Raw genomic sequence first — 11,279 nt, forward strand, 5'->3', positions numbered from 1 at the left:
AAAAATATAATTTTAGGATTACGAAATATATATAACTTCAACAACAATATTTGGTGGACAAGGAAGGGTTACTAGTTTAAATAAATATTTTTATTATTTTATATTTTATAAAAAATATTAAAAAGGTAAATTTTTAAGATTTTGGGTTTTAAACTTTTAAAAGTTAGTAATAATTATAAAGGCATACTCATCAATTAAACTCTTTTTCTTATACTATTATAATATCTATTCATCTTAATCAAATAGATGAATATTATTACACCATTATTCCATTCCATCTCTTATAACTATTACAACCCTATTTAATTTTAGTGAACCAAAAATATTGTAATGGTTAACATTATTAATTCTAATATATTAATTAAGTGATAATTAAGATGTTTAGAATTTTATCTAACTAATAACTCTATTTTACATCAATTTTATCTATTTAAGTTATAATTCTTAGAGTTCTATTAAAGTAATAACTCTATTTTAAAAGTAGCACATTTTAAACTAATAATTATAAATTAAATTGTAATAATTATTATAAATTCTATTAAATTATAATTATTTTAAATGTATAATTATCATAATTTTTATTTTGCTTCAATTTTTAAATTTTAAAATGTAAGTTTAATAATATGATGAAAAATAAAATATATTATTATCAGTTAAAATAATTTCAAACTCATATATATTATAAATAGGTAGATTATAGATTAGAACAAAAAGCATTAAATTATTAGAATAGATAATAAAAAAAAAGTTTTAATTTTGAAAATATTTCAATAAAAATAGACAAATATATTATAATTATAACTATTAAATAATCGAACATATAAATTGTCAATAAAATGACATTCTTTAGTTTTTCTAATATAAAAAAGAAAGAGTAATATATAAGGCATGTAACCTCCAATCCAATCAAGCTCACATTGTAGAAAATACTCATCCACTGTCTTTATCAAAGGCCCATTGCTTTTTTGGCATCAAACTTATTTTTCATTAACATAGGAATTCAATTATTATTTCCTCGTTCAGTTATAATTTTATTTTTTTTAGTCATTAGTTAATTAATAGTGATAATTTTTAAAATTAACATGATAGTAGCTTTAATATTCAATATTTATGTATTGTGTTAATTTAGTCTTAATGTTAAAAATTTAACCCTCAATATTTACATATATTGTATATTTTTATATTTTTTGTAATTTTATTTTTATAGTATTAAATTTAGTTTTGATTAGTTATAATTGTAAAAAAACAAAAATCAAATTACATAATGTATAAATGTTGAGAGTTGATTTTTTTTAATTAATACTAAATTGATATAATTTATAAGTTTTGAAAGTTAAAATTATTATTATGCCAATTTTGTTAATTTGACTTTTATATTTTTTTCCGAGCTAATTTTGGCCATCGACCTTTTAAAAAGAGTTAAATTTAACCATTAACTTTTTAAAAATAATCGAATTGTTATTTTTTTAATGAAAATGTTAAATAAAATATTATATTTTTAAACATGACAGTAACCTAATAATCCATGTGTACTAGATACTAATTTTAGTCCAATTTTTTTTTTAATTCCACTGTTTTTAAAAAAAAATTAAGAGTCAAATTGTAATGCTAAAAATTATTCTATTTGCTTCTTGGTCCCTATTATTTTGATTTGAAGATTAAAATATTGGTAAAAAAAGAAATGAAACAAAAATATGGGAAACATGGTTAAGTAGAATTAAGAATAGCACACATTAAAACTATACCAATAAAGTGAAGACGCAACTCCAGCCTTGATTCACTCGAGTAAAAAATTAAAAAAAAGGGTAATTTACAAAAATAGTCATTTTTATTTATCTCAGATTACATTTTAGTCACTTAAGTTTGAAATGTTACGTTTTAGTCACTTATGTTATTATTTTGTTACGAAGTGATCACTCTACCATTAAGTTCCGTTATCTCTCTAACGGTAATCCTATGTGGCAGTCCAACTAGATTTTAAGTGCCAACTTAGATTTCTAAATAGGATAAAAATAGATTTTTAATTAAAAATTTAATTAATTAAAATTTTTAAACCTAAACCTTAACTAAAAAAATTGTTCATCTCCTCTTTTTAATGTTTCTATTATTAAGATCAAAACAGTTGAAATCAAATTGACTGCTTCATAAAGATGGATTCAATGGAAGGTTCAGGTATGTCTTCTTTGAATTTCTCTATCTCTTTTATTCAATACTGAAAAGCAAAAGATTAGATTTTTTTATTGTTTAATAAAAACCCTAAATTAAAATTCTTGATATTTTCTTCTACTTTTTGAAATTGTTTGTAAACGTGTATTTTATTTTGCGTCAGTAGACATCTCATAAAATACAACCAGAAACATGTTTTCATGAACATGTTTCATTCAAGCTAATTTTAAAATTTTCAGAAAAGGGCGGTTACTTTCACTGTTATTGTTCCTAATTATTATATCTTCTAGTTCTTTCACAGTTCTTAAATAATTGGTTGCTCAATTAAATTTTTTCTAATCTGAATCAATTTGTATGTTCACAATCTTTTTGTGGGTATTCCAGATTATTCTTTCTTATTGTTGATTTCAACTATTTTGATCTTGATAATAATTTTTCCAGTCAAATGAAAAAAAAACCCACTAAAAAAAATAAGAGACAGAAGGAAAATTAAAAAAAAAGAGATGAACAATTTTTTTAGTTAAGGTTTAGGTTTGAAAATTTTAATTAATTAAATTTTTTTAATTAAAAATCTATCTTCATCCCATTTAGAAATCCAAGTTGGCACCTAAAATCTAGTTGGACTGCCACCTAGGATTACGTTTAGAGAGATAACGGAACTTAACGGTAAAGTGATCACTTCGTAACAAAATAATAACATAAGTGACTAAAACGTAACATTTTAAACATAAGTGACTAAAATGTAACATGAGGCAAACAAAAGTGACTATTTTTGTAAATTACCCTAAAAAATTAGAATATTTTATTTAAATAAATTTTCATGTGTTTTATTGCTTAAAAATATTTATTTTTTATCTTTAATTTTCTAAAAAAGTAAAAAGAAGGAAGAAATTTTTTGATAGTAATATATCTTTTACATTTCTAAATAAAAAAATAAAAATGCATGATATGGGCTAAAATTCTGATTATTATTTGAACGTAAAAGTATTATTAATTTAAATATTCATGAGCAAATCAAAATTTAGATTGAATAAATTTAAATAGGATTCACATTGTGAATCAGATTATTATTATTGAACGAGTTTTTAAGATTATCTAATATGCTTTAATTTATTATTATTATTGTTGTTAAAATCATAAAAATACAAATGACAAAAACTCATTGCATTTCAGTCCAGGAAAAAGAAGAAATAAATAACAGAGTTTTATGAGGATCAAGATCATCACTTATCTTTTAGAAGAAAGAATCAAAAGTAGACATTGATGAAATAATTTTAATTTCTTTAGAATGTTCCTGATCTGTAGCTGAAGTGATATTTTGCAATAAACAGCTGGAAACCATGAAAGGGTAGGTAAAGATCAGAAATCATATCACCTTTAATTTGATTTTGAACATGTCAGTTTCTGGATAAAGGAGAGTCTTTTCTTCATCGAATCAGAGTTAACAACAAAGTGTTGAATTTGTTTCAACTTGGAACATCGATTACATTTATATATATATGACATGTGTTGAATTAATAGTACGAAAATCGCAGTAGCCTGAAACAGAGAGAGCTTTACCAGAAAAAGAAAAATGAAGGGTAAGGAAAGCTCTTGGTGATAAGGTGTTTGATTTAAAGCAGTTGCAGATATTTAGATAATCACATCCCAAGCAAATACAGATACCCCAGCATACCTATATGTGCATATTATATTAGTTTACATATAGAGGGGAGAGTGAGGATTTGGTGATATTTTTCAGGGATTACGTAGATTCAACAGACTTGGGAGAAAAAGAAGCGGCGGAAGAATTATTGGCAGGCATAGATTTGGACTGTTTCATCATCCAGGCTGATGACTTAGATCGATGAAACCTGCATCGAAAGGAGCCCTGGTGAGTTGTTGGTGAGCACAAACATTGCCCTCCTTTGCCTGAATTGGGTGCCACTTTGGGGGAGGTGCTTACTGTTATGTTTCCATGGGAGGCCATTGCAAAATGAGAGAGAATATAATAATAAAGGAGAAGAAGCAGGTTGAAGGGGCAAACGTGAAGAAGCGATAAGGCCTTGGTTATATAGGACAAGATGGGTAAGGCATAACTCAAATGTTGTCACTCTTTGGATAGTGTACAAAGAAGCCAATGGATGGATAAACCAAGTGGGTCGTTCCCCTTTATGTAATTTCACCTTTGTTTGTTTTTTTTAATCTTAACCATGGTACTGGAAAGATCTGGGGTTTAGTTACATCTATGATCAGTTATTCCATATTCACAACCAAATACGAAAGGGACATATCAATTGGTAAAAATGATAGTAGCATAGAATTTTCAATAAGGTTGAAGCTTTGAGAAGTTGAAGGTCTTGACTGGAATCTACCCCACGTAAATAAGCCTTTTGGATTGGAAAAGGGGATGAGGCAGTGCATGGGCTTGAGAGTGACTAAAAATCTCATCCTCATCTCTTTACTCTTGGAGAGCGTAACCATAATCTAAACAGTTTGGGCGTTTTCCAAAAGAGGCTGGCACTGCAGTTGTTATCCAATTCCAACGTTGAAGCCTGAAAGCGATGTAGCGGGCAGTGGGGAGGGCGTTTGGTTGATAGTGTGTAGCAGGACAATTTTGATGACTGGGTACTACTATAATAGGGATTTGGAATTAACTGAAATCAATGAGCACTGGCATCGACAGACAGGCTGACCGAATGTGGTGTTTTCCTTTGTTTCCTCTTACCTTTTCTGATTAGAATCATAAAATAATAACAATAATCAGTGGTTACACTGTGGGCATGTGAGGTGACGTCGCATTGGAATTTGGATTGTAATAAGGAAATCACTTATTATAAATATACAATAATAAAGGCTTTATTGTGTTCTTCGGGTTTTGGGGAACCTAAAAGATTTTCGCTGGGCTAAGGTAGGGACCCTTTTTTTCCAGGTTAAGACACGAGTGACGCACAACGTGAGGCTATCCCATCCCTGAAGGCCCGAGTATAAGCATTTCATTAGATTTTATTAAAATAATATGGGTTGTACTTTTTTACGACCCAATTCCGATTTGTTGGTGATAATTTGGGACTAGAAATTGTTGATGGGCCAGTGGGTGAGGGAGCAGGGGTGCATAGGCCTTGGGGAGGCCCAACTAACCCTAATTAATAACCCCCATCCTAAACCACTATATAAACCGCCAACCCCAAACCCCTTACAGAACTCCTCACTCCAAAAAATAAAAAATAAATAAAATCCGAAAGTTCTTCGAAAAAATCTCAAAAATAATTCGAAAATTCTCAGAAAATCTTAAAAAATACGAAGTTCCTCTATTTTTTTATTTTTTTGGGAATTAGATTGAGAGAAAAGTATGAAATTTAGGTAAGCTCTCTTAATTTAGTTAAAATTAATTAAATAGTTATATTATTTTTATTAGCAATAATTAATTAAAAAATTAGTTATTATTTGGTTGTTTTTTTAGGATTTTGTAATTCTCAAATTCTAATTTATACATGAACTATAAATTTGTTATATAATATGTAAAGTACAGTTAATAATTATTTTGTTAATATCTACAGCATGTCATATTAGAGCCATTGAAGTACTATTGATCTGAGGATTTCTTTATACTTTGATGTTGTTGGTTTTAGGTTTGCAGGGTCAATTCGGGGCTTCCATCTATATCCGAATTTACAAGTTGTGTTGGTTGAAAGGTGAAGACTTGAGACATATGCATTTCACTTAGCATGTGGTGAGTGTACAATGACTCTAGAAGATGTTGTCATACAACTTGATGTTCTAGTGTCACGAGCTTAGATTTTTCCTATGCAATTCGTGCGGCCTTAAACAATCCATTCGTCCAAACTCGCCTAAGTCAGCCTTTACTCAAGTGAGGATTCCTTAAGACCTCCTCCAGGGCACCAATTTGTATAATGAAAGCAAACTATGCCAAAAGAAGCTACAAAGAACAACAAAAAGCTACAGAAAAGAATGCACGAGAGGTTTTTGAGTAAATACTCTCTGAATTCTATTACTCTTAAGAATTCAGTTTACAATAGATGATTTACAAGTGAGAGGGAGGCTCTTTATTTATAGTTGAGCTCCTCTAAAACCGATGGACAAGATTAAGTTACATCGACAGACGAGATTAACCATATCCCTTAATTTTAGGGATTTACAAGATATGCCTATCAAATATAATCTAATCTTTACAAAATATGATTCCTATCAATCTTCTAAGATTAGTTACCAAAATAGCCTAAGTTTCCATATCTTCGTTATCGGGCCAACCAGGCTTCAATCTGATAGGCTTCTCCAATATATATTTGAATTGAGCCAGTTCGCGTAGGCTAAATTTTCCCCATCTTATTGATAAACCTTCATAGGGCGCATCTTGTCCTGTGGTCACGGGCTTTGCACTTTGGCCTGCGACATTCTCCTCTACCCATTCTCACAACGCCTTCGTTGTGACTTCGAATGGCACTAATTTGATTCACTTTTGAACTCTCTCGGCGTTGCAACTCTTGCTTCACCCATGGTTTCAACCCATCTGTAAAGGAGAAAAATGCTTCATTCTCACTCAAATAAAAAATCTAGAGCATGAGTTCACTGAACTCCCACACATACTCTCTAATCGTGCATAGTTGTGTAAGTTGTCATAACTTTGCTCGAGCTTTATTTTCGACATATGATAAATCGTAATATATACATATTTTTACCCCATACTTGGCATATTTATGAATGTTTTTTCCTTGGTTTTAGTGAACTCGATGCTTCTAATTCTTTAATTTCATGTTTTATACTCAGGAGAGCTTAGGATAGCAAAAAGAGCAAGAAACGGGCCAAAAACGGATAAATTGGGCCTAAATAAGTATTTTACATAGGTGATCTATATACCCGTGTGTGACACACGGGTAGACCACACACCTGTGTGTCATAGCTTGTCGACTAAGAACCAACTCAGTATTGCACACAGCCTGAGCACCTTCACACGGGCGTGGCACACGGCCGTGTCTCTCCGAGCCCAAGCTAGTTCTATTCGGAAAAGGGCACTTTTGAGGGTTTTAAAGCATTCTAAAGCCTATATAAACACGCTAGAAGAGGATTAGAGGAGACACGCAGAGTTAGAGGCAGAAAATACTCAAGAGCAGCCATCGGAATCACCTCGGAGCCAAGATCTACATCAAGACTGAAGATTTCCATCTAATTTCCTAGAAGTTCTTTGGGTTTCTTTATGTTTTGTTGTTTTCCAAACTTTGAGATGCTTTCCATTAATATTATGAACTAAACTCCCTAAATACCTAAAGGAGATGAAACCTATGATGAATCTTATTACTATTTGAATTATATGATAAAGATTTATTCTTATTCTTAATTGTAAGTTCTAAATTCTTGTTTTAATATTCCAGGGTATTAATTCAGGTTTTGATGTGCTTATTCAGTGGAGCAAAAGTCCCTGTTTAAGAGTAGATCATCCATAATTTAGCGGAGTTGAATGCAATCCTAGAGATAGGACGACATAAATCTGCCAGATTAGAGTCAAATCTAATAAGGGAATCCATAGATCGAGTTAATGTGATAATAGGGGTTTTAATTAGAAAGAGATTCCAATTAATCAACCTAGAGTTAGTTGTTCTTAGTCTTGAGAGAGATATTAACATAAATTTGGGATTTCTACGGATTAAGATAAGTGAATAAATTGTGTAATTCAGAAGTAATAAGTGAAGTCTAGGTGGATTCTTCATTGGGTATTGTCTTCTCGATCTGTTTTTCCTAAAGTATCTTCCAAACTTCATCTTTGTCGTAGTCTGAGTTAATTAGATAATTAGTTTTAGTTTAAAAACACGCTTAAATTCTTAGGCTAGATAATAAAAATATAGTAATTACTAGTACTTTTAGTCCTCGTGGATATGATATTTTTGGTCTCACCAGAATTACACTACTATTCAATAGGTGCGCTTGCCTTAGTCGATTTTAAAGTTAGTTTTATGACCATCTAGTTTTTGGCGTCATTGTCGGGGATTAAAATATTAGGAACGCTTAATTTTTATTACTTTAGCCATTATTTTTTTATTCTATTTAATTTTGTTTACTAAATTTTCTTTTATTTTCTTCTGACAGGTTTTTATAGTTTATGACTAGAAGAAACCCGTCGGGACCATTACTTTTCAATAGTGAGATCGAAAGCACAACTCGCAGAAACCGAAGAGAAATAAGGCGAAGCCTAAGATGTATAGAGGAAGAACGAGAGGACAATATTCATACCACAACCGAGGAGATGACTGAAAATCAGGAAAATCCGCTACTTCCTACGATTGCTGCTAATCCAGTAAATCAGAATCCTGTTCCTCGTATTATGTATGATTATGCTAAACCTAATTTAATAGGAACTGAATCGAGTTGAGTTAGACCTGTTGTTGCTGCAAATAATTTTGAACTGAACGCTGCAAATAAGTTTGAATTGAAACGTAACACGATTCAAATGATACAACAGTTTGTTCAATTTGATAGTTTGCAGGACGAGGATCTAAACACTCATTTAGCGAATTTTCTGGAACTCTGAGACACATTTAAAATCAATAGCATTTTTTATGATGTCATTTGCCTTCGGTTATTCCCATTTTCATTAAGGAATAAGGCTAAACAGTGGTTGAACTCGCTACCACGAGGGTCAATCACTACTTAGGAACAAATGATCGAAAAATTTTTACTTAAATATTTTTCGCTGGCTAAAACGGCTAAATTGAGAAATGATATCTCTTCTTTTGTGCATATGGATCTAGAAAATCTTTATGATGCATGAGAGAGATACAATGACCTATTGAGAAGGTGCCCTCACCATGGGTTACCTTTATGGTTACAAGTTCAAACTTTTTACAACGGTGTGAACCCCTCAACAAGGCACTTATCAATGCAGCCGCCGGTGGAACTTTAAACAACAAAACACCTGAAGAGGCTTATGAATTTATTGAAGAGATGTCACTGAATAACTATCAGTGGCAAGTCACTGAATAACTATCAGTAGCAAGTCATGAGAACAAAGCCGACAAAAGCAGCTGGTGTTTTCAACCTCGACGCGATCACTATACTATAAAACTAGGTAGAAATTTTAATAAAAAGATTGATGGTTTATATGGTTCTACTCAGGTACATTTAGTGATGAAGTGTGATTCAAATGGAGGAATGCACAACCCAAATTATCCACCCTTTAACCCTAGCACCAATGAGGAACAAGTCCACTATATGGGTAATAACTCTAGACCTTAAAATAACCCATATAGTAACACTTATAATGCAGGTTGGAGGAACCATCCTAATTTCTCGTGGCGTGGTCAAGGAAATCAAAAGCCACAACATCCTCCAGGTTTTCAACAACCACCTTACCATCAGGAAAAGAAACTGAACCTTGAGGTGATGCTAACGAAATTTATAGCGGTATCTGAAACACATTTCCAAAACACCGAGACAGCTCTTAAAAATCAGCGAGCATCAATTCAAGGGCTCGAAAATCAAATAGGCCAGTTGGAAAAGATGATTTTTGAACGACCATAAGGTAGCTTGCCGAGTAATACTAAAAATAACCCAATGAAGCAGCTTAATGCAATTACTGTTTGAGATGAGGAAGGGTTTGTTGAACCTGAACAAGAACCGAGACAAGGAATTGTGGTAAGTAAAGGTAAAGGTGAGGTGGACCACAGTAAGCAAAAACTAGTAAGTAAATAATATAAACCTCGTGTGCCATACCCCAGTGCGATAAGAAAAGACCACACGGACGAACAATTCGGTAAATTCCTTAAATTATTAAAGAAATTACATATTAACTTACCGTTTATTGAAGCTCTTTCGCAGATGCCGAACGCAGTTAAATTTTTAAAAGAGCTTTTAGCAAATAAGCGGAAGTTGGATGAGGCGTCGCATGTGGAGTTGAACGCAGTTTGCTCAGCCATTCTATAGAATAAGCTACCCAACAAGTTGAAAGATCCATGGAGTTTTAAAATTCCTTGTTTAATTAGTAGTTTAAATGTTAACAATGCTTTGGCTAATTTAGGGGCAAGTATTAATGTCATGCCCTATAAAACGTTTGAACAGCTAGATCTTGGGAGACCCAAACAAACTAGGATGAGCATTCAACTGGCAGATAAAACAATCAGATTTCCTAGGGGCATTATTGAAGACGTGCTTGTTAAAATTTATAAATTTATATTCCCAATTGATTTTGTTGTTCTAGACATGAAAAAGGATAGTAACATGCCTTTAATTTTAGGAAAGCCTTTTTTAGCAACTGCTAGAACTATCATAGATGTTGGCATAGGTGAATTGATACTTCGTGTAGGCGATGACACGATCATTCTCCAAGCTCGTGATCATGCCAAAATATCTAGTAATTGAGATGATTCAGTTAATTTAAATAATATTATAACTCAAACTTCTTTACAGGAATCCCTTAGGAAGAAAATGATGGAGCCTCATTCTAATCCATGCCACAAAAGTAGATAGACTTACAAAGAACGAATACTTCAGATCGATGAACTAGACGAATGACGAACACATGTCAAGGAGAAACCAAAAGCACATGATGAATCAAAACGACACCTCGATAAGCTTAGGGATGAAACAACGAAATTTAAAGTTGGGGATAAAGTATTGTTAGATGAAAAGGACCATCGAGTTGCTACCATAGAGCTTAATACAAATAGAACGACTCCTTTCACGGCACTGAATGTTTTCCCATATGGTATAATTGAGGTAAATCATTCTCAATTTGGCACTTTCAAGGTGAATATTACTCGACTTAAACTTTATGAGGATAATAGAAGTGACAGCAGAAGTGAGGAGTTTCAACTCCTCAATCCACTGTAATCATGCGAATGAGAGGTAAGTTGAGCTTAGACTTTAAATAAGTACTTCTCGGGAGGCAACCCGAGCACTAACACCACTAACTCATTTATTTTAACTATTTTTAGTATTTTTGTGCAGGTACAGTAACCCACACAGCCTGGACACACGGGCGTGTCCTTGGCCGTGTAAAAACAGGGCTAACAATTCCCCAAGTATCGAGCCACACAATCATAAAGTCGATTCACGCAGCCGTGTGAAGCACACAGCCGTGTGTTCGGACATACGGGCGTGTGAAGTACTACACGGGCGTGGGA

General features: G+C 32.2%; 1 non-coding gene across 1 annotated transcript; it reads right to left on the reverse strand.

The window, feature by feature from the left end:
* Window positions 1-8,866: 8,866 nt before the first annotated feature.
* Window positions 8,867-8,973, reverse strand: LOC121231379 (small nucleolar RNA R71). The gene has a single exon (XR_005929439.1). It is a non-coding gene; the product is annotated as a small nucleolar RNA R71 (small nucleolar RNA).
* Between the last annotated feature and the right edge of the window lie 2,306 nt (window positions 8,974-11,279).

Source organism: Gossypium hirsutum, chromosome A06 (assembly GCF_007990345.1).
Source record: "Gossypium hirsutum isolate 1008001.06 chromosome A06, Gossypium_hirsutum_v2.1, whole genome shotgun sequence".
Lineage (NCBI taxonomy): Eukaryota > Viridiplantae > Streptophyta > Magnoliopsida > Malvales > Malvaceae > Gossypium > Gossypium hirsutum.